The 25055-nt window shown below is 39.1% G+C and overlaps 1 protein-coding gene across 3 annotated transcripts in view; it reads left to right on the forward strand.

The window, feature by feature from the left end:
• EFEMP1 (EGF containing fibulin extracellular matrix protein 1) overlaps positions 1-25055 on the forward strand; it is a 49451-nt gene that overhangs the window by 4547 nt on the left and 19849 nt on the right. The gene's annotated exons all lie outside the window — the stretch shown is intronic.

Consider the following 25055-nt stretch of genomic DNA (forward strand, 5'->3'; position numbering starts at 1 on the left):
GGCTAACAGGTAGAATTCAGTCTGTTGTCTGTAGATCCTCAAAAAAAACCTTAATGCAAGTAAGCAACTTTAGTGAAACATTTTGTATTGTATTAAGTATGTCCGGGAGAGGCGGTGCTTTGAAAAAAGCAGGCAGCACAGCAAGTCATGTTATAGATAACTTCTAAAGATTTGCAAAACTGTGTATTCTTCAGTAAGTGAATGCTGAATGGAACAAAAAAATAATCACCATATGAACTTTTCCTGAGACCAGATTGCAATGCAGAAGAATACAGTGTTTTTATTATGTACGAGGAATATTTCTCCAGTAGTAGGAACCAAACATCTGAACAGCTTGTGCTTTTCTGATCTCTGTGGAAGTAGTTCTGCGCAGACCCTGCCAGCTTACTTCCAGTCATAGTCTAACCAGTCTCTGAAACTATGGCAATGAAGAGCTTTCATCTGAGTGTACATACACCACACGCAGTGCCAAAATTCTCAGGCTATTAGCAATGTTAATTGTATGCATTCAGGAACCAGACTCACAAGCACTACTGTAAACTAAGACTGTTTCATTTATTATTTTATATAAATAGTTTACTCTTATACTTGCTGAAGTAACAAATGTTTTGTCCGCTGTTTTGTTTTCTTTCGTAAAAATATATTCTACTCCTGGTTCACAAACTTGGTTTCCAGGCATGGGAGTGGGATACCCGTGCAAACAGAGGGCAAAACTTGACCCTATGGTTCATCTTTTCCACTTTGTGGCCCATAACAGTATAATCATATAAAATAGTACTTGAGTGACTATAATCAGGGCGAGCTGTAATATATAGTGGTAGTTCCTTTCTGCCTGGTATTCATGTACACAGAACATTATTTATCACTCGTAAGTAAATTCCCTGTCATTCTGAAGCATAGTGATCATCATGGAGGCTGGATAAGTTATTTTTGTAGGCAAAGCCTCAGAGTTGCATTTCTGGCTTATCTGCTTATGTTCAACATTTCTGTCACTCAAATTCAAGAATGTCAAGTAAAGAACCTACCGCAGGAGGTCGGTACTGCGATCCCCCTTAACCGTGAGCATTCACTTAGGGTGATCAAGAGAAGATCAATGCCAAGGATGACAAATGATTTCTTCCTTAGTTTAACTTAGCAAAAGTAGCAGCAGAACCAGGAACAGAATACCGGACTGCTGTGTTTGATCCGGCACTCCCTTCCTCAGGTGGTGCTGTGTTTTTGTGGCTGGCACTCATCTTCGCCGGTGAATTGCAATAAACTGCTTCAACTTTAACGTGGAACAAAGTTTTTGCTTGATAAAAGAATGCAAGTAATGCTAGAAGATTTCCAAACATGAACATCACTTTTGCTACAGTGGCTTTAGGTGTGTAAGTCGGGGATAGCATAGGAAAGTTTACCAGGGTGCAGTACCAATACCTTCTGTTCCAAATAAAGGTTGAGAGTTAGGGTTAATTTAGAGACTGACAACTGGTTGAGGTTTTTGTTTTGTTGAGGAGAAGATCGGTGGTGATAGATTACTATTATTTTACTTCATGCTCTGGCTTCCTGAAACTTGCAACTAAATATTTATATTCAATTCACAAACCTTTGGTTAATTGAGAAGGACAGTTAACTGTTGTTATAGTACCAGAGTTTGTAACTAGCGGACACATAAACTATGGTGAAACCTTGGGCTTGACTGAATCAAGAGTTTTGCTACTAATATCCTCATGCCAAAATTTCAATCTAAATGCAGAAAGCATGGAAATATTAGTGTTTAAAAGCTGAAATGTATTGTACTGAATGAATTCCAGCTGGGAAAAGGGTAGTGGACAGTGTGCTTGAAAGAAAGGATGAAAGACTTTTGGAGCACTTAAAGCATGCATTCAACTTCATGATCTTCATGCTTTTCACTGCTGAAAATATCTTCTAAAAGATAATCTTGATCAGCAATGGTCCCACTGTGGATTTATTTAATTATGGTTAAAAGACTTTGCTATGATAACTGCTCGAGGCTCCTAGGGAGTGTAACTTACACATATAGTCACACTTAAGCTTGTTTTATTGTTTAGTAAATCAAATATGAAGTCCAGCTCCTTCTAATTGTTTGCAGATGTATGACATTTTCCTTCCAGTCCAGCAGCACTAAGTATTTTATAACCAATGTGAAAGTGTGGAGACCTCTGTTTAAAACAATAACACGCTCTGAGGAGCTGTATTTCTGACATCATACTAGAGTATGAGGAGCCTTCTGTTTTAATACAAATGTCCACTCCCTTTTTAAACATTGAATAGTGAGGGTACGATAGGCCAAACACGCTCATGTTGCTTTCTGTGCTTGGAATAAACACTCATAAATGACACTAATCCTGTGGTGTGCTGAGCTTCAGCCTTAGGTAAAGCACAATGCAGTGGTGCCAGATCCTATTTCTATTGACAGGAATGAGAAACATTCAGAGAGGCACATGATTCTCCACACTTCTTAATCTGCCAAAACATGGCCATATGCCTGAATTACAAACGATACTTAATACCTTCTTAACTTCTGACCCGAAGAAAACAAGTGACAACTACGATATTTATCAGTGTTGAGAGTTTTCTGTCTGCAAAGCATGCTGTTATTTATCAGAGACCACGTAGCACATGAATAGCACAGATGGCAGGTTGATAGCAAAGCACACTGCCTGGCAGAAGACAACTCCGTGGAAATTACTGCTGTTTCCTATGATATACATCATTTTTATAACTGCTAGTGATCAGAAACATGTTCTTGTAGAGTTGTGTTGACGTTAAAAGTGTGGCTAGCAAAAATGTCCTGGGAAATTCTTCAGATAGTATACATGAGCAGTAAGTACCAGGAACCCCCAAAACTGATGAAAATATGAGAGGAAGTTATTCTGGAGAAGATCTCCTACGTAGAATATGTACAAAGCAGTTGAGCTTTGTGCTTCAACTTAAAACGCTTTAACTGCATCTTAAATTCTGAGTTTATGACCTTAACTAATCCCCCTTTTCCCTGTCTCTGCAGAGTGAGTTCACACTTCACTGTCACTTCTAAATTTGCTCTCAACTCCAAGGGCTGCTGAATGAGTCACTAAGGTAGATTCCCATATGTGGCACCTGCCAGCACTTTCAGGAAGCCACTCAGGTGTTCTGACCTGTCATGGTGAGAGTATCACTCACATCAGGAAGAGCAAAAAACAGAGTAAGAAATAAGCAAATTACTGAGTTAGCTCATATTCAAAGACACTTTTTGTCTAATAAAAAACATAAATAGCTGCACTCTGTTGCCTGCATACAAGACTGAATTGTATTTCTACTGTGTTGGTACGCTCTCTGTGATTTGAGTCCACTCCTATTGAAGTCAAAAGAAAATCACCCAATTAATTCAATTTTGTCAAATCTAGGCTGCAAAAAACTACTGGCTTTTTCTAGAATGTTAATGACACTTGAATGGAAAAAAAGACCAAGCAAAGGTACCAAATAACCTGTAAACTTGAGAAGGGAACTTTTTTTTCCTTCCATTCCTATCATGCTGGCAATACAAGTAATAAAGTAAGAAAACTTTTTTGCTCCTCGGATAAATTATCTTCCTATATTTCACAAGTCTCCTTATAACCCTTTGTGCTACTGTGACTGTAAATTACAGGGGGGAGACAGATTGTAAAAAAATATACCAATGCTTTCTTACATGAAAAACACCTTTTTCCAGATAGTCCTGCCTCAACTTAGTGGATGTTGGTTGCTTTTTTACTTCTCTGTGGGGGGAGGAAAGGAATACATTTGTTTTCTGTGCTGTAGTTACTTTTTCCCTGCAAAATCATTTTAGGGAGCTCTTCACTGATAGGAGTTAGGGGGGGTTTTATTCAGTTTTCCAGTATTTTTCAAAGTAACTTACCATACTCAATCTAGGCTTTTACCTCAAGAAGTTAACTTTTAAATGCAAAGTTAACTTTTAAATGCAAATAATCCTAAATTTTTCATGTCTAGATTCCTCTTTTTTTTTTTTTTTTTTAATTTTAAGGAGGAAGGGACAAGAGGAAACAGTTAACGATCTTTTGTTTTCCATACAGAAATAACTTCATATTTTATATATGTATATATGTCTGGGATGTACAAGTGGCATCTAAGGACATAAGAATTGGGTGATTGCAGGTGCACTCAGCCTGGCCCTTGGCAGAACTGGTTCAGGTTGGAGAGCCTGGGTGTGTCTCTGGCAGGGTGCTCTTCATTGACATTTTGGCTGGGGTGCTGAGTGCACTTCTGAAATGCACCTCCTAATGAGCTCCACTTAACACGCTTTGATTTGCCTCACTGAGCGGTCTTGGAACATGCAAACCAGATCCCGTTCAGATGAAACTAAACCTGAAATGCACTGCAGGAGTGCTGCTAATACACCCCAAACCACTAACAAGTGTTCAGGCTCCAGGACCAGACTAGAGAGAGCCCCAAGACCCTCAGAAATGCAGGTACTGGGACACTGGAGCCTCTGCACCAACTTCTGACCTGCTCCTGTGGGTCCACACTACTTGCTAATCTACACATAAGCTAAAATACACCTGTAGTAGTTTCTTAGGCTGGCCCTGGAAATGTTTTGGAGAACCTTTTGTAAAATACTGCCCCCAGTTTATGGAGCACTTTAAAAAATGCTTTCAGGACTACTTTTAAAAGAGCCTGAGTTGTGACAAGTTTAGTTCCACAGTTGTTCCTCCCAACAACACAAGACCTGTTTAGTTTGAGGACAGGGTGAGGTGAGAGGCTGTGGTAGGAAAAATAAGGTCTAGTTATCTGTTTTAGGATGCCATCAGTTCATCAGAGCACCTGCTCAGGCACAGTTCAGATGTCCATATGTTTGCTGCAGTACTTCAGCAAGTGGAGAGTACTTGTTGCCAGCAGTACCCACCCTAAGAGACTGACCTGGTTACACATGCCATCTGAATACTAATTATTTGGAAAAGCCGTAGGAATTTTGCCAGTCTAAGAGAATCCACAGAAGGATACAAGCTGACATTTGCGCAGCTCTTTGTACCGAGTGTTCATAGAAGCCAATTAATTTCTTGTACATTTGGGTACGTCATGCAGCGATCATCTTTCATCAGCCCATCCTGAACCAATTGTTCAAGCTGTTAGTCTGTGAAACTGCTGGGTTTTGCTGCAAAGAGTCCTTTCTGGAACATCTCTTTAATAGCCCTGAGGGACCAGAGAGGAGGTCACAAAAAACCATCTTGTTTTGAGGGCCTGAGGGCCTGGTTTGGGGCATTTTCAGAATTTGGCCACTCTGAATCATCTTCCCATCTGTGCTATTTGCACAGCTGTGAGTGTCATGTCAAGACCTTGGATAGATATCCTCTGTTCTGTCTGACCATTTTACCGTGAACATCCATCACAAGCATAAATACTAGCAGCTGCTTTACTTCCTTTAGTCACTTACTGCTTTTCCATTATTCTGACCCCTGCAGGAATATGCTCAGTACATTGCAGCTAAAGATTCAGACCATATGCTAATCACACTAAGTGGCCTAGATTGAGGCAAGCTTCTGAAAAGTTGTATTTACCTTTGCTTCCTGAATTGCGATTATGCAAGCAAGCACTAAACTTGAACTTTAAGTAAACTCATTAGCAGTTCTTAAGGCTTCTTAGTCAAGAAAAATGGCATCATACAGTAGTCACATCAACTGTCATATTTTCAGGTTTGATTTGTTGATTGTAAAGCCTGTTTGCTTAGGAGCTCTGAGGAGGATAATTTTTTGACAGACAAAAGATAGCAAATGTATTCAGAAGGCCCACGGCCTGAAGGAAGTCCAAGCTTCCAGCCATCTGTCCTCCTTCAGAATTTCACTCTCTAAGCTGGAGGTCTGTTTCAGAATGCAATCAGGAATAACACCAGATAGCAAAGGGGAAGAATGTGCTTATGTCTGATCCTGACTGGGCATCCCAGTATACTTGGCACCCCATTAAAAGGCACAGACTATTTATTTATCTCTTCGAGGAATTCCCTGTGTTTGTTGCAAATGCTTGGACACAAGCAGCCTATAAGTCAGTAAACCCTACAAGGAATGAGAGCGGTGATCTGTTGCATTTAGTAGCATCAGCATAAAACATAATTTGTGGGAGTACAGGCTGGCTTTTGTTCCCAGTTTCAATACCTGCTGTCAATGAATTGTCATCTACAACATTGCGGTGATACAGAAAGTTTCCCTCGCAGTAACAGCAGTGTGAGAGCGAGCATCCTGGCAGCTACTTTTAGCACCACTCTTGGATAATCTTATAGTGATACTACTGCCACTTGGTGAATAGATTCTTCCTCCCATGCTTCCATGAAAGAATTATAGCCATGTTCTCAATGGGTTTGCTTTGAGCAGGTCTGCAGTTACTTCATCCTGCATTGTAGTTCTTTAGCCTGCTGAAAAAGCTTGTGTGTGCCTGCCTTCTCCGATTGTTTGCTAAGGGTAATTTTCTCTCAACCAACACGTTTTTTTCTGTTTTCAAACCTGATTCCTGCTTCAGATTACTTAGTATATAACGGAAATGTTCTTATCAGTGTTCTATTTTCATTTTTGAAGTTTGGGTTACCAAGTCACCTTTTCTGACTCTAGAACATTTCTAAAGCATCTCAGCATTACAGACACAGTTTTTAAAGGCCCAAGACACTTCCTGAGCATCTCCAATGATGGGATGTGAATTTAGCAAGCTGGAAAACTAGTTCAAGAGGTGGAGTTCAAAACTTATTTTCCTTATTTTCTCTTTCCAAGTGATTTTCTTCATTTCTTTTTCATGCTGGCAAAGAACAATGGTAGCTACAGCTTTTCTTCACCTTTCTGTGTATGACAGAATCTTCTACAGGAAGAACAAAGCTTTATACAAACACAGAAGTGGTCTGTTCAGTTCTTCACTGTACCACCTAGGGATGCCTATGTTCTTCTGCGTATCCTTCACTAAGGAAGAATATCTGCTGCACTATAGTCAAGCAAACCAGTCTCCACCATTACTTCAATTAATTCAGAATGTTGTTTAGGTTTGCTGTTTTGCCATTTCCCTGTTGTCAAGGACAATGAGAACATGGTACTATTAGGACCCCGTACTAGTGAGATATTTTTGGTCTGGTGGAAACCACAAGAGAGTCATTTTTGAGTTCACCTTACCAGGTTGTATCTCAAACATTCTGCATATTTTGTGGTGTAGTCAACTGTTCTTGGACAGCACTTTGTCCTGGCAACCCCTCTGTCCTGTGTATGTGTTAACTGAGTAATAACTTTTACTTTTTGTTCATGGGTTTTGTGTAAGTTGAGCTTGTCAATCTCCTTTCATTGTACTTAAAGAATATTTATTCTCATTTTCCCTCTGTGATGCTTTTTGAGCTATTTTTTCTGGACTATCATCATTTATGCATGTTCTGTAATAATTCATACAAGATTTAAGCATCCTTCGGCTGAAGGGTTCTTATCAAAGGGAGGTTTGCCACATACCTGTCAAAATTCAATTGCTTCTATCCACAAGATTGGAAGATCTGAACTTGGCTAGTAAGATCTCCTCTCTCTGTGTGTGACAAGAATATATGGAATAGGAAATCAGCCATATAAAGTTCATGGATTAAAAACATGACATTTCACAAAGATTGCATCTGATTTCATCTTTAATTTGCTAAGTTTTATCTGCAGAACAGCCAGAAAGCTGGAGAGAAAGCTTATTTATCATAGTTCAATATACAGCAAAATTTAACCTGAAAGAACATGCTAAATGTACAAGAATCCTGCTTGTACCTTCTTTCATTTACATTTTAGCATTACTAAAAATACAAGAGGGATTTGCAAATTACAGAGCTATGAAGTAGTTTAGCATACATGTAGTTATTATAAAATACCTTTATGCTCATTCACATTTGTGTTTTGTTGATGTGAAATCATGTTAAAAGTTGGTTCTGTTGTAAGTATAGTGGAGAAATGTCTAATCTTTGTTATGTATAATTATATGGCAAAACCTGTAGCTTTGAAGCTGAAAAACGTTACTGAGAAAACAATGTGTTACTCACACTTTTGTAAGCTACAGTGCTAAGTTGTTCTTGAGGCCCTGAAATAAGTTAGGCCTTTTGTATCCCAATCTCTTAATTAGGCATTTTTAAAACTACATCTTCAGTAGACCCTTATCTGTTGCTGTTACAGAATACTTTAAATAATTAATTTCACCTAAGTGAAAAATATCCCATAACTATTCTGCAGTTAGAAGATGGGGTGTTGTTTGTTGTTTTGGTGGGGTTTTTTGGTTTGGTATTGGTTTGTTTGGGGTTTTTTGTTTGTTTTTGGTTTGGGGTTTTTTGTTGTTGTTGTGTTGGGTTTTTTTACACAGCTTTCTTATTTTCATTTCTTACTGTCAAACCACTAGTTTTTAGGAGGTCAGAAAAATAGTACTCGTTTGGTCAAGGATAGTGGTGATGCCCATAGATGGCTAACCACATAAGTAAGTAAAATTGTTTAATAGGATGATAAAGGATTCACTGTATAAAGGTGTATCTCCTGGGAAGAGATGTTTAGTTTGGGAAACTCCAAATCTGTCTTTATTAACTTCTGATTAAAAAAAAATCATGCCTTTGAGTGGATGTATCTAGGCATCATTGAAGCCTATTTAAATCAGTTCTGAAAAGGAGAGGACATTGATGAACTTTTTTTCATAAGCTGAATTTAATCTGAAGTAAACTTCTAGTCTAATGCATGACCCGGTATGATATGATATAAGCAAATCTGACATTGCACTTGAGCATGTTTAGTCCATGCCTGAACAGATGTTCTAGTTTCCTGAGTACAAATAGAACTTGTTCAAGGATTTTTATATGCACATGCCTGCATGAGTGGGATTTCTGTTAACAGGTAACTGGTCATAATCTGTGCAGTCAAACTGCAATAGATAGTGAAAGCAATGGAGGGGACGGTGATTTTAGTTTCAGACCTGAATGGCTTCAAGAAATTTTTTTTGTGTCCATCAATCCAGTAAAATCTTCAGCCTGAGTTTTCAAAGTAATGGTCACCGTCTACCCATGAATCTTTTCTTTCAAAAAGATGGTCTTTATAAAGGAGAACTGGCTTTCTGCTGGCCTCCGAGTAAATAGTCAGCTCACCTACTTCAATACTATCGACACCTAAATTCCACTACCAGCTGTAACTTGCACCAAAACAAAAACTGTGATAAGTCAGATTGCTGTGTAAAACTGGTGTTTATATGAAGATTTACAAGTTTGCTTTTCAGTAATTAAAATTCACAAGAGTTAAAGAACTCTAGGGGGAAAAAATAAGACATCTTACAGGATGAAAAAAGACCATGTCAGAAAAACAGTAAGATGGACAATCAATTACTGCATACCTCTTAGCATTAACAATTTAAAAAGAAAGCCTCATCAATACTGTAACAGCTGCCTGTTCTAACAGAAGTAGTTAGAATTGGAAAATGCAGGGACTTTGACAGGTAGCAATTTTCTGTATGGTTTCAAAGAGGTTGCCAGTAAGCTAACATTTAATAACAGACTTGCACAGAGGAAAGGAATAAAACATGGCAAAGTGAGCAGAAATTTAAGTGAGATTTTAGCTGACTTGACCTAGCTTATAAAACTATCTTGATAGAATGATGGAAAAAGCAATCTCTTTCTTGTCTAGACTTACTCCGTGGAGAATTTTGAGTATCTGAACTGCATTAGAAAAGAGATGGAATTAAATACACATTTAGAAGGAGCAAATACAGTTCAGTATTTGGAGAAGGTTCATCTAAGTTGATAAAGAGAGCATCATTTTGAGAGATAGGTATCTTTGTCAAGTGCCTTGAAAAAATAGTTACTGAGTTCTACATCAATTTTGAAACCATTTTGATTTGCACCTACATTACCAGATCTTACTTGTACTTTTATATCTTGTAGTATTTAAAAAGCACTTTCTTAGTAGATGAATTTGTTCTCAAAGGACTTTCTTATCAGAAGGAAGTTTTCCACATAGCTTTTAGATGATAAAGGTGAACCAGATAAAACAATGTATTGCCTGTCACACTAGTTAAAAGCAGTAATATTTCAATAGGCAGTGTTGCACTTAGTGTGGGATTGCATCAGAAATAAGCAGTGCTTTGGAGCACCCACTGGTCTGCCCCTGTAGGCTGTGGAAGATACCTTACTTTATTCTTCCCAGAAGTTGTTGGAGACTAAATCAGGAAAGTGTGCAGAATCCAGAATCATTCCCATTTCCCAAGGGTGAAGAAAAGCCACGTTCTTATCTGAAGTCATCCTGCTTGTACTTACCCTGCATCTAGCTCTTCCTCAATCTTACCTGGCTTCATTTGATGGATCAAGACAAATTTTCTTTCCAGCTCAGTCCTTGTATGTTACTTGAGTAGACAAAAAGTTCAGGATGGTTGCAAGACCCTAAGATATTGCCTGGTATTTTGTACCTAGTGCAGAGAGCACTGTACAAGCAGATAAAAATGATAGGCTTAAGTCAACAACAGTGTACTGGTTGAGCCCCTCTTGGGCTGCTGGGGTAAGCAGAAGCAGGAGAGCATTACAGTTCAAATGGGCCTGACTTGGAAGAGAGTTATAACCATCCTCCTGATACGGTTTGTGCATTGCAAAAGTTGGGGGCAGGAGAAAACTTTCCAGTTTTCACATTGTAAACACTGTTTGACCATTCTATAAACAATCCAGAAAATATATTCATAGGTGTTAATCTATTATTCAGCATGTGGGAAATGATGATTTTGGGGAAGGGGCTGCTCTTTTGTGTGTGTTCCAAGGTAAAGTATTCCTTCATCAGAAACTATGGCTCTGTATGCCTATAAAAGGGAGAAGTCCCCATTTCTAGAAGATATGTTTATGAAAAGGTTGCTTCATTATGTATTTAAATCAGAATGTTCTCTCCATTATGATTACACTCACATTGCAGTATTCACCGTTAAGAGAATCTCTTCCTTACTATGTATGCAGATTTATAAGGCTCCAGGCACCTTTGAAATAAATTGAAAGCACAGCCATGTACTAAAGCCAAAACCAGAAACTAGCCAAGGAGATCCACCCAGCAACACCCTCGAACACCCTCAGCCTCTTCCCCTAAGCACAGCTTTAGAGCACTAGCCTTGATCTTGTCTCTGCTTTCTCCACCCTTGTGAAAGCTTCCTGGGGGATTCCCCAGCTCGCAGAGAAGCCGGAGCCATGCGAGTGGCTGTTGATGATGCAGAAATAGTTCACTTGCTTGATTTTCTTACCTATCAGACAGCTCTTCCGGAGTGCCGCTGTTTGCCATACTGCTCAGCCCCTTTCAGGGGGAATATTGCAAAAGAGGAGCAGCTCACAGCAGGAGAAAGCAAGTTAGGGGATGATAAGGGATTTTAACAACTGAGAAAAGAGATAACTGTGGCAAAACCGTACAGAAATAACCAAGGGGTTGGAGAAAGCAAACTTGTGACTGCTGTTGCCCACCTTGAAACACAACAATTCAAAACCGAATGCTGAAGGTGCTGAAAGGTGCTGTAGCTGGAGGACCCCAGAAAAGGAAACGCTTCCTGAACTCACTGCTATAGAATATGAGTCAGGCCAACAGTTAAGAACTTTAATTAAACAAAGGCCTAGATGCTTTTATACAGTGAGACCAGAAGTTAAAAAGAGCAATTTTTGAAAGGGATGACAAACCTAATTTATATGTTTAAGGCAATCTTGAATTATTGAAGAATGTCAAGATAAGGTTAGTTGTTGGAAAGTAGATTGGCAGTATCTGTGCCCTTCTGAGGTATCTGATGCTGCCCAATGTGAGAAAGCACAGTGTGTTAAATTTTACATTTTTCTGCATTTGGTGACTGCTACCTGTGGATTGAGCATAAAGCCTATTCCCCAAAGCTTTGATTAATTGGTCTGGTAGACATCAGATGTTCAGTATCGTAATGGAACCATTCCCTGCCCTACAAGCTGCAGAAGGCTGAGACTTTTTTTAGAGCGCGCAAACCAGTATAGTTTTATTGAAAATTAAAACCATTGGGAAATTCAGACAAAAATTCTGTAATTCTGACAAAGCTATGCATAAATAATCTGATCTGCTTGTTAGCTGTCAAATGCAGTTTAAAACATTTCTCTATCAAGAAGAAATCGGGTATTAATATCGGAACATTTTCATCATAGGAATCACAGTTTGTTATTGGGGAGAAAAGCATGCAATAGTCACATTCAGTGACGTCATTCTGTACTGCCACAGCTTTCAGGGGCCTTAGGCTCCATTCTTCTGGACAACATATGCATGTAGAAGGAAGTCTGTCCTGCTTAGCCATGCATGCGCTTGCATACCTTAACAAGCACACAACACTATTGCTGTGTTTGGGGTTGTATTTGGGACAAAAGCAGCAGCAGCTTATATCATTCTTTGCATTTGATTCTTTGTTTTAGTATCTGTCATGTTCAACCTAGCCAAACACTGGCCTCAGCAAATTCTGGCTCGTATCTGCTGTGGGAGCCCCGGGGGCTCCATACACATGCCTCATCTGTGACCAAACAGGGGCTAAGGAGCCATTTCACAGCGCCTTGTCCTCAGGGTGGAGTCACACTCCTACGACAGCTATGATCAGTAGGCTGAGAGCAAAATATTAAAGAGACCAAAGGGACCAATTGGGATTTTCACAGACCGAATGGCCGCTCAGGGGGTTCAGCCAGAAAGAACGATCCTAAGTGTCTAAAAATACGAGAAATAGCAAAAAGGCGACACAAATGTTTTTTTAATTTGGCTGTAACATTCTAAGTGGGACAGCCATGGGATCTGCCTGGATCAACTCAAGACCCTCTTTGCAGAACACCGCAGAACCTCACGCAATGCACCAACTGACACGCACTCCAGCTTTATGGCATAAAGTTACAGAACCGTCTCTGTCACACAAATTCAGATTCAAAACAGTATTACTGTCCCATTGGGATGCAATTGGGATGGGCTGCGTAGACAACAGCCCTTAAAAACTGCAATGATAATATGCAGGTTTTTCCATTCCTATCATTTGTCCTTAATTTGAAAAATTAAATGCTTATGTCCCATTGTTAACTATTCTTAGCACTAATTTCACAATTTAGCCCAGTGATGACCAAATGGCTTCCTTACAGTTTTTTTTCTCTCAGTTCACAGCTGTCCTGAATTTGTTTAGTTTGCTGCTTAGGTTGCATAAAAAAAAAAAAGTTTTGTGACTCAGCCTCCATAAATGTTTTAATCAGAAACCTCACTTGACTCAACTACTGCCCGAAGAACACTATCTGTAAAAAGTCATAGGAAAGAAAGGTAGTGCAGTTCTCCATTCTGGTTAATAGCACAGAGTGTATTTACAGCATCATAAAATATTCAGGTGAGAAGGGACCTCAGGGGGTCTATAGTCTAACGTCCTGCTCAAAGCAGGGTCAGCTCTGAGATCAGACCAGGTTCATCAGACCCTCAGACCCAGGAGGTTTATCCAGGCAGGACTTGAAATCCACTGCGTGTGGAGAGTGCGCAACTTTTCTGGGCAACGTGTTCCACTTCTTGACTGCCCTAATGGTGAAAAAGGTTTTTCCTTTTATCAGGTCAGAACCCTTCCTTTCAATTCACCCTGGATGGATAGAGACAGACAACTGAGATGTGCTGAAGAGGCAGACTTCTCCTCCCCCCCGCTCCTTTAATTTTTCATTATACTTATAGCTGGTTTGCCTTGGTCCTTCAGTTTTACTTGCCAAACTATTTAGAATTTTTTATTATTTCAGTTGGCTGTAGCACAGAGAGGGTGCCAATCACCAGTGAAAATTTCCTTCTGGAAGGCACTGTGTGCACAGATGCAGTGACAAAGCTCACCTGAGAAAACCTTCCATCTTCATGCTTTTCAACATTTGCCTTGCATTCCTCCTTTACTTGAAGATTAAAAAATACACCTTCTTGGGTTTCACCTACTACTAAGACTATTTCTTACTCTACTTTCCAGCACTGAAATTTTTATAAAACTGTGCTGTGTTTATGGGAAAAACTGGCTTGTTTTCTTAAAAAAAGGTGAAGGTGAGGAAGTGCTTTCCATAAGGGAAACACAATTCTGGGGCAGCCCTGGGTTTGTAGGAAAACATTGCATGGGAAGCAGACTAGCTAGCGAGAATCTGAATGTTCTTCCCAGCCTCCTATGACCCAACTCTCAATTTCAGTTTGTTAAAAAACAACAAAAAAAAAGGAATATCAACATGTATCCACAAACTAGGAAAAAAAATGTAGTTTCACTGCTCAGCGTCTATGCTACTTAACGTGCAAAGCTCTGAATAAATGCGAAGATGTATTCTCACCTAGTGCCCACCAAACTTCTTCAAGTACTGAAAGCATATCAAGACTCCTTTTAATAAACAAAACCACTGGTCATACGTTGAGGTGTCCTATTAAGACACATTTAGTTGTGTTCCAGCATTTAAAGCACATGCTTGGATCCCAGCAATTTCACTGACATTTTTTGCACATGCCTAAATTTACACAATTACTTAATGCTGTCTGGAATTAGTCCTTCACCTTGTTGCTAGGAACTTTTATTTTAAAAACCCTCACTAAACAACTTGCCAGAGCAAGCCTGCAATACCAAGCACAGACCAATCCTATTCACGGGTGGGTAGGAAATGCTTGAAACTATAGGAGGGAGTAGCCTTGATCTGAAGGAACGGAGCTGTTTACTCAGCTTGCAGTTACGTTGCTGGGACAGTTTTCAGATAATTCTGCTGCCTATCCCAGCTTGTCTCACATCTAGCAGTGCTGTCCCTTTTAGATATTCTTCACGTCATTTTTGTGTCTGTTTAATTCTTTATTCTCTCTTCCTCTTTTCTTAAGCTGGCAACAAGTGCCAAAATCTGACTGAAAACAGCAATTCACACTGTGATCCTGGATAAATTACTATACAATTAGCAACATCGCAATGTGAGTTTCAAAATGTTAATGAAATAAAGCTGCTCCTTTCGGAAACTAGATACTTTACGCTTTATGATTTATGGTGACTCTAAACAGGATTGTGAACAGTTTACAGTGCCAGATGAAAAAAATATTGTCACTTTTACTAGCTAGATACTTCATGCCACCTCTGTATAAAGTGATGCCTGGTTTGACTAAAATAATCATCTCCTCAGTATCCTTCCTGTAAAATCTTACCTCTTCTAGAAATTGAATTGCAGATTGTTATGATCTGAAAATCAGATACATTTTCTTCATTATGAGGACCAGAATGACGCAGCAGACATGACTGGTTTGGGACAGAATAACACGTAGCTGTATGTTCACAGAGAGTTCTTTCCCTGAACTTCTCAGATTCATTTTCTGGCTCGAGAGGCTTTGCTCTCTACCACTGGACATTTCAGGCGAGCACATGGACATGTAATAAGCATGAAGCCCTGTGGGGTAAATACAAATTACTGCACAAATGAGAACAATAATAAATCAAGCCCAAGAGTTTTAGGTCAATATGCAAAATGAACCTATTTACTGAATGTTCTGTAGATAAGAGATCATTGTTCTTTGCTTTGAAAAGATCTCTTTTTAATATGTATTCAGCCATTACTTATCTATTATGCTTTGCTTCCTTTTTATTTTCCTTTCATTGAAAATAAGATCTAACTCCTTAAAAATCATTTGGACTTGATCCTAAAACACATTGAACACGTCCCAGTCCTTTTGAATATAATAGGATACAAGAACTTTCAGGACTTGGTTTTCATTTCTCTGAGGTGTTTTTGAAACTTTGAAATCAGTTCAGAAGATAGTATCTTGCTATTATCTGAGACATTGTATTTCTTTTTTTTCATATTGATCTTTTTGCCTGTCCATGAAATCTCCAAAGCATACATTAGTATTAGATCTTAAATAAGTTTAGATACAGATCTAGCTGCAGAGGATGTTCAACTAACTCCTAGAAACCAATCTTGTAATTCGTCTTCCACCAGTGTTTTGCATATTTATTGGTAGCATCTGATTAGTTAAAACCAGCCTCTAAATCAGTGGAGTTGGTTAGGTGCTATATATGAAAGTATTCAAGCCACTTTAACCTACATGTTTAAAGCCTGTTAAAAAACTTGCCCTCCTCTTCAGTAGTCCCAGTCTGGAAATTCTGTATTTTGCAAAAGCTTTTAAAAGTCTTTACAGGCCACAAATACCATTACCTACCAGCCTGGTTCTTGCTGTCCTTCGAAATCCTCTACTCTCTGCCTTTCTGAGACTGAAGTTGCTTGAAAGTGGCCCTGTCTTTCGGTTCAGAGTTTGCATATCAGCAGAACAGTGGAATCCTTATCCATGATGAAGGCTTCTGTAAGCTAACAGCACAGAGAAATACGAGTACTGTGTTAGACCTCTTAAGCATACAAAATAGTTTGAAGTTGATTAGCCTGGGAGAAGGCTTAATGTTGCAAACAGTTGTTTGCATTATTCTAGCTAACAAAAACCACAGTAGCATAAATAATAATAGGATTGGTAACATCATCCAAAAAATTATTTTAAAACACTCCAGCTTCAGAATTTTAATCTATTCTTCCCTTCACCCTGTTGGTAAGAAATTAATGTGCTTGTAGATGTTTATTTTTCCTCAGCTATAAATAGACCATCTCACTAATAATTAGGCACATACCTCCTTGCTTTACCTTTTAATTCTATTCTTTACTCCTGGCATTAATTACTTTGATATAATTAGTCTCCCCTAGATTCATCTTCTGTCATTTCATCTCTTGCCTCATCAGTTATTGGAAGACAGCACTTCCGTGAAGAAAGAGCCACTAGTCATTTTTGTTTTGCCATCCAGCAGATGAATGAGCATGGCATGGACTTTCCCCCTGAAGTGCACAGCTGCAAAGCCGAGTGGACAATCAATCATACCGGAATTAAATCCGTCTGGAAGGCATTTGAGGCAGCAAGACATCTATGAAAACCTTGAGTGTGATTGACAGCTTTTTCCAATAGCTTTGATGGAAGTCTAAATTGAGAAATCTCTTCTCCCATCCTGGAAGAATTTATGAGCAAAATTTATTTTGACCAATCTTGGCCTGTATTCAACAGCATATGAGGCCCTTATGTTCCCCCTGTGAGCCTGTGCTCATTAGTTAACCTCTGCAATGGTCATGGAAAGCCTAGATTAGATTTTAATCAAACATTTATGACTATCTACTTAGAGCTAGAGACAACCGGGCAATGAAACAGTTATGCTGGGCATCCTTCAGCAATGCCGAGATGCAGACAGGCTACATATCCTTGGCAATTAGCTCATACGCTCAATTTGCAAGAAAATCAAAATCTGGGACCTTGTGCCTTTTTTTAAATAGGGAATGGATAGACTGATAATGCAGCAAAATACCTTCTGAAAAAGAGTTGAAGGGAAGGAAGAGGATCAGTGCTACCTTTTTAGGAAGGATGGATGGCTAAAGCTTGCCATTCATCCTTCTTCCTGCAGCCAGGAGCAAGAAAAGTGTCTCATGCCACAAACTATTAAAAAACTTGTCCAGTGAATCAGTCAGGCCCTGTTCCTTCCCTTCCCCATGTTACCTACAAAGCCATTTCCTCTTTATTCCTGCAGGTCTCTCAAGTCAAAAAGCCTGGTTTGGCTGGGCATCTGTAGTAACAATTGTCCCACAATAGATCTCCCTCAATGTGCATAGTAGGCTCCGTGCTGCTGGTGCTTTTCAATGCCTGTCGCTGACCTGGAACCAAAAGCTTTGCCTGGCATTGAGCAGTTGGTGATATGAGCGTACCCCTTTGAGGACTGAAATGGTTCATTTCTTGGTGTCCTTGGCTACGCTGCCTACTTAACATCAACATGTTCTGGGGAGCACCCATACTTTGTCACAACCACGAATAGTTTCAAAACCAACAGTTCTCTTTAATTCAGTTTCAGGAATTTAATCAACTTGCACAGAGTAGAAGGGATGGTCAGAGCTGCTTCTTGTCCTTTCATGACCATCTTGCAAAAGCCAATTTTCTCACCAAACTGTGTTTTGACAAAGTGTGTTTCTCTCCCAGTGCTCACTTACCTGTGTTCTGTACATTTTAAGATCGTCTCGAGACTTGCACAGGGCTGTATCTATTTTAGATTGTTTTCACTGGCAACTAATGTATACTACCATGCACCCACGTGTACAAGATTACAGAGCCCAGACAACTTTTGTACAGAGTCCCTTTGGCCACAGCTTCTTTGTGGGTTTCATTTGGCAGAAGTGATATCAAGCAGAAGTCTTTCCCTCAGCTTCTGATGTAAACTAAAATACACCTTATAAATAGCAAATACAGGCACAGAGAACAGTGCCTTTGGGCAAACAGCCACCTTTGGGCTATGGGAAAAATTCAGTTAGATATGATTCATAAATATAATGAATAGGGTGCCATAAATTCGCTTTGCTCTTCACAAACAAAGGCACATTCTCCGCCTTGAAAAATTAGAAGGGCAGAACCCAAAGCAATAGGGAAAGAAAAACGGGGAGCAAAGTAAAAGTGGGAGATTTAAGGGGCAGAAGGAAAAAATAGGGGCTGAGGTTGTCAGAGCGGAAAGCATAATTTTGAAGACCATCAAACAACGCGTGGTGTAAAACAAGGGGCTTTGTTAGGCACTAAACCCTTCTGTGCCTCACTTCTGATGAGTTCCAGCTTTAATTTTACAAAATTTGAAGTGTAACGTGTTTAAAAAAGAAGAGAGTTTGTTCTTTAAGCTCTAGTTTAGTTGAAGGCTCCTATTGATTACAGCTGGAGCTGGATCAAGCTTGAGCTGACTGCGTTCTTCTGGCAGACTCTCATTTGTAAATACCTTTCATCTCATCCAGCAGTGATAATGATGTGCTTAGATGATGTGGCAGCAATTATTTATCTGCTGCGTTAGGTTTTCTACTTTATGCTAGCCAAGTACCCTAAAGTCAGACCATAGAAAGGGATGCTTACATTTTCATTAAATCTTGCAATTTCTTCTGAAGAAATTGTAACAGCTCTGTTGTAGTTTAAGTACAATAATGTCATTTCTTTCTTCAATCTCACTGAAAAATTTGGAAGCAAAGGGCCCTATTCCACCATATTTAGCAAGTTTAAACACGTTACAGATAACCTTGTTATCCAGTAGCATACTGCAAAGGAAAACCCCTCAAAACTTCCATTTTCCCAGGTTTCTGAGCATCCTGTCTACTACCCAAGGACAGAGCAGAAAAAAGGGGGCGGTGCAAGCCTTGGTTACTCTGTGAATAGATTTACACACTTGCTTAATACTGTGTAAATACTGGAAAATAAAGCATGGATCCTGTCAAACTTAAGAACTTAGCAAATAAGGAGCATTAGAAACAGCACTAATAGCAAATGGAGCTGAAGTATCTACTGCCAAGTCAGTGAGAGATCCCACGTCCTGCCTGGCAATCAGTCTAAATACATCCTTTCTCCCACTTCATGTGACCTTTTCAGGTCAGCAATGTTGTATGTTAGTTTAATATTTTAAAACTGGAACTTTACTGGTATTTGGCCTACTTTTTTTCTATTTATTTTCTAAACAAATGATAGCCACTCCCTTCTCAAACTAACCTTTTAAGCTTCGCCAGCAGTCTGTGAAGATCACAAGGTATGAAAAAAAAAAAAGAAAAAAATCACATGCTCAGGCAAACAAAAACAGGTTGCTGCATTTCACCATCCTGACAGTCCTGCAAGCAGACTTCAGGAATACTCTACTTACTCTAGGAAACACTGCTGAAATCTTACTTTCAGTGAAAAGTGCCAGGATTATGGTAGCACAGCCTCTATTCTGAGGCAAACCCATGTAACTTCCCAGCCAAAGACCAGGGGGGAAAAAAAAAAAAAAAAAAAAAAAAAAAGAGAAAAGCTGTCCCAATTGCTACTTCTACTTGATTGCTTAAAGGCAGCTGGGAAGTCAGATCCTTAGCCTGAGAGCAGAGTAGATCACAATTTTAAGGCAAAGTAATTTTGGAAGAAAAAATATCTCTCTCTTCCCAAGGAAACTTCTGTTTTTTTAAAATGTTACTTTTTATTTATTACTGGCTCATTGAAAGAACAAAGTATTTTTTTGGTGTCTTTTTTCTTTTTTGTTTCCGAACACAGAAAAAAATGTGGCTAAACCCCAGAAAAATCCTAGTTTGGGGCCAAAAATAATAACAATTTTCAGTTTTAAGATTTTTTTTGTCAGGTTTTTGAAAGAACAACAAATACTTCCCAAGCAGCACTCCAACTTACAATCTTCAGTAGACTGCACACCCTCAACTTATTTCAGTTACCCTTCTCGTGCATCCCCCCTTTGCCCCCAGCACACCATAAGCTCCCCTGGGCTCCCGCCTTGCACTCGCTGCGTCCCAGGCACGCGCAGCCACAGCAGGACACGTTCTGTGCGGGGTGCACTGGACCACCTCAGCACCTGCTCTTTAGGCATTCTTCTAACAGCTCCGATTATACTGGAATCAGAAAACCAGCAGCAAAATACAGACATTGGCAGGTACTTACCAGGTCTCTGGGCATCGAAAACACCTTGGTGATCTAAGCAGATCACACTGCTAGGCTTGAATTATAATTAAGTGTTTAATAAACACTATTTTTGTAAGTGAAAAGCAGCTACATTAGTAGGGCTCTTAATGTGCCTTTCCCCCCCCCCCCCCATTCTTTTCTTTAGCCTCCACTTAGTCACCTCTATCATGATACATCTTTTGAACTTTGATGTTCATTTTTCTTCCTTCATAAATATTCATACTGCCTTTTTTTTTTTTTCCTTTTCCCTTCAAAGAACAGATTTCTTTTTCCCTGGTGCCTCTGCCTCTCTTTTGATCCTGCCTGGCTTTGCCTCTTGTATCTATTCTCTTTCAAACAAAGAATTTTTTAAACTTCATTTTAAGCCCCCTTCATGTTAAGAACTACATGGAAAATTGGATTTTCCACTTAAGTGCAAATGGAGAGCCAGCTAATGTGAATTCTTGAGGCAAGACAGGCAAACAAAAATTTACAAGATGCTGTTCCTGATGGTTTTGTTAGATCAGTACCACATAAGACTGCTTGTTTGTAGCATAGTCAAACTGATACTGCCACAGAAATCTTAACTTTTGCACATACATTTCACTTCACTTTGCTTGAACTGTGCAACCTGAACATTGTGTTTTTCTATCCCAGCTCTTCCAATCCCCTCCCATCCCTAGAGTATATTTTGGACCAAATCAACTGATGTGTCTTTTTTAAGTACTATTTCCATAATTTGCTTTTGTTGGTCTATCATTCAAAAGTTGTAAAAGGCGTGAAAGTGAATTTCTTTTAACCATTTCATTTTTCATTTAACGAGAAGGTAAAATACAAACCAGTGCCCACTAATTATACTTTGAAAGTATATAACTATTAGCTACATTTCTTCAGAACAAGGCATCTGTGGGTACATACAGCAACATGCTAAAAGTATCACATAACCATGGAGGAAAAATTCATAACTAAATAATGCCTTCAAAGGCATTTCTGAAGTTGGAACAGCATCAGGAATCTGCTTATTTACGTAGGAGCTGTGGAGATTGCAGCATGTTGGTACTGCCAACTGATAGGATGATTAGTGCTAGAAACAATATCATCATTTAGATAAGCCTTCTCCTTCTGATAGCTGCTATTGAACTCGACTTGAACTTAAATGTTCTCAGCTTGGGAACTACAGTTAAAATTCCTAAAGCAGTTCATTCAGCCTGCAAAAGCTAAAGGAGAGTAAGGTTTTATTGATAAAATTGGTCCCTTATATAAAATATTTTAAGTCCCTTGTTTTATATCTTAAGTCCTTTGTATCTGAAGGTCCCTTGTTTCTTAAGGTAGCCAAGTGTGCCCTGACGAGCTATGCATTCACTACCAAAAGAAAGCCTCAGGCTATTGTATTTCAGGCTGGGGTTGGATGTCACATAGTTTATGCTCGGTGCATTGGTTGGCTCGCTGCGTTAATTCGATTTTGTTCCGTTGGTAACTAGCTGCCTTTACCGTCAGAGGGACATGCAGACTAGGGTGGTGCCACACAGACAGAGCAGGTTTTCACCTGACTGCATCCCCGTTGCAGAACCTTTGCCAGCAACTCCCACGTGGAGATGCCTCCCTCACTGTAGGAGACACTGTGGTTCCTCACAAGAGGAACAGTCTGATTAGGACTAAACCAGTTGAAGACATGCCAACATACAAGAAAAGCAAGATTTTTTTTGCAGGAACTGTTTTAGGTGTTGTCTCAGAATAAAAGTTGATTTTTTAACGTGTGCTCTGAAGCACACTTTTTGGGTAGAAGTTTGTGTTTTCCTCTGCAGGCACCCTGCAGCTGCCGGTGTCAGTGCTGTGAAAAGGCTTGCAAAGATTTAATGAGTGATTCTTCAACTTCCTAATTAAAAACCACAATGAGTTTTGGGGCCTTTATTTCACTAATACTACAGGTTGTAGCAGTAATATTTTGTTCAGTCAAGCCTAGCTAAAGGAAAATGCTTATGAGGTTTCCAAGGAGAGAAATAAACAAAATGGAAATGAATAGGGAACTTGGAACTTTTAAGTGTACATAATTAAGAAAAAAAAATACATCCTTCAGATAATTCTGGAAACTATTAGGAGATATTCATAATTCATAACCAGTTGTTTGGTTTTCTTTCAAGCAAGGGGGCAGCTTTACATCAAACACTGACTAGCTTTTCCATTAACTTAAATAAACAAAACAGTATGCTTCAAGTTAAATGAACTTTTCTTTTTTTTCTTTTTAATAACTGGGTGAATTAGAAATAAGAACAAGACATTTACTTTCAAATAGGAAATTAGTTTGCATGCTATTTCTTCATGTTAAAAATACTTTGGAACACTCACAAAAACAATGTTAAGCTGAATTTATGGAAATGTTCCATATCAGTTTTGAAGATGATATGCCAGATGTCGGGGAGAACTCTTTCATCTGCAATAATGGAATAGTTTAATCCACCCTTGTTGTTTTTGAGTATAGTCCAAGTGTATTGGTCATCATGGGTGGGTGATCCTCTCTTAGGCAGGCATGAACCAAAAAGCACAAGTTGTTAGACCTCTAGCATAAAGTCACAAGAAAGCAACAGCAGGAAATACTCTCCTGAAAGTAAAAATAAGCTATTGCAATCTAAATCAAAAAGTTTACCATTATGACAACTCACATTTTGAAGCACTCAGACTTGCAGACACATTGCACTGAATTACTGGATTGTAACTTGAAAGCAAGTATGGCTCCATTTATGGCCCCAGCAGAAATAAAGCCAAAAATACATATTGTAAATTAATAGAGATCAATCAAAAACATGAAACATTTTTCTTCCTGATGAGCAGGAAGACTGATAGTTAACATTATGGTCTTCTATTGGGAAAGAAATACTCTTCCCTTTGAGAAACTTTAAACACAGAGACATATATATTAACATCCATGTTCTTGTTTTATGAACACATGTTGAAGTAACACTGGGTAGAAAAGACATTGTTAAATGTCTTTTGGGAATAGTTTTTGTGGCCTTGTATCAGACTAACATTGTTGTCTTATTAGCCATGCCACTTATTTGTAATAATAATTTTAATTCCGGTATTACTTGAACAGTGTTTTACGCGTCACATTCATCTAATTCACTCTAGCTGCGATTCGATAATGATTATCAGAACACATTCCTACAAGCTGCATTGAACCATGGCTTGTACTGGTAGGGGCCTGGAAAAGTACAGAGCACAACACAAAAGAAGTTGTAAGAGAGCATTAGGCTTTTTAACTTGCCATAGCGTTTCCAGCATGGACAGCTACTGTGCAGAAGGCAGAGGAGCCCAATTCATGTTTGGGTGCTGATTCAGGTTGAGCACCCTTACCTTGTCATCACTGAAATGCTGTCCTGAACGTAACGATTAGAAGGATTGTCTTACGATACAGGGTAGAAAAAGCACGTTCAGTTGCGTATGGCATCGCTGTCTTCAAAGTCAAAAAAATCTCAGAATTAAAAGCTATTTACCTTTGGCAGTGTAATTTCCAGGCTGCATGGCATACACTAGGGAAGGAAGGTAGCATCACAGACGGAGGCAAAGTGGAGGGAGGAAGAAAGGAAGTAATGCATCCATTCAAAGCTTCATTCATTTTTTTTTTTTTTTCCTTTTCAGCTGCCTGCCACTCCCAAACAAACATGTGGGAGATGTTCTAGTGCTGAAAGCTATGGCTCACTCCTTCATTTCGCTATTCTATGTGATAAGTCTATTCAGTTTGGACATACCAAAGACAATACATAATTATGACAAAGTACTGCAGTCCAGACTTGATTATTACAGCTTGATCCCTCATTAACTCTGCTAATAGAAGGATGCTTTTCCTGTACCTTCATATTCACGAAGTCACTGTGCTTGGGTAACTTCCCAAATTCATGGTAGTTGCTAACACTTTTGCAGTCCAAATACAGGAATCGCACAAGGACCTGTAAGTTGTACTGCATTTGATTTTTTTTTTAATACACTTTCTACATTAATACTTTGCATTACTTCTATTTTGTTGTGCCATGATGTCCAGGAAGACTAAAAGACAAATCTACAAGGAACTCGCTTTGTTATACTCTCAAATTTGAGAGGGGAAATGTTTCAGCACACCAAAAGAAGTCCTGCCATTTTTCATGAAAGTCTCATTAATTTCAACATTCTACCTCACATATTTGCTTAAATGTAGGTCTTGGCTCTTACATACATTTTTCCTGTGCAAACAAGTATTTGTGCAGGTTACCTTCGCTCAACTGTGAAAACTTGTTACCAGGGCAATCTGTCCAATATACTTAACATGAAAGGGCCAAAGGAAAATTTAAAAGGGAAAGAGAAAAACCAGCAATAAAGAGGGAGTTTATGGGCTGCTACAGAGGTGTACAGAATTATAGACGCTACCTCACGACACTACTGGATAGTGACTGCACTGTTAGAGTGCAGATCTCTATATTAACAGGTTTTGCCACTCCAGAAGTGAGAGATCTCTCCAAATATGTAATCTCCTGGTACCTCCTGACCTGACGTTATGTAACATATTTTGTGCTGGTATTTACCACCGCAAAGCACAGCCTCCCAACACCAATGAGTTAAAAGTTGTCTGGGCATCCAGCCCAGATGAATAACATCCCAAATGTTGAA

The sequence above is a fragment of the Strix uralensis genome, chromosome 3 (assembly GCF_047716275.1).
Source record: "Strix uralensis isolate ZFMK-TIS-50842 chromosome 3, bStrUra1, whole genome shotgun sequence".
Taxonomy (NCBI): domain Eukaryota; kingdom Metazoa; phylum Chordata; class Aves; order Strigiformes; family Strigidae; genus Strix; species Strix uralensis.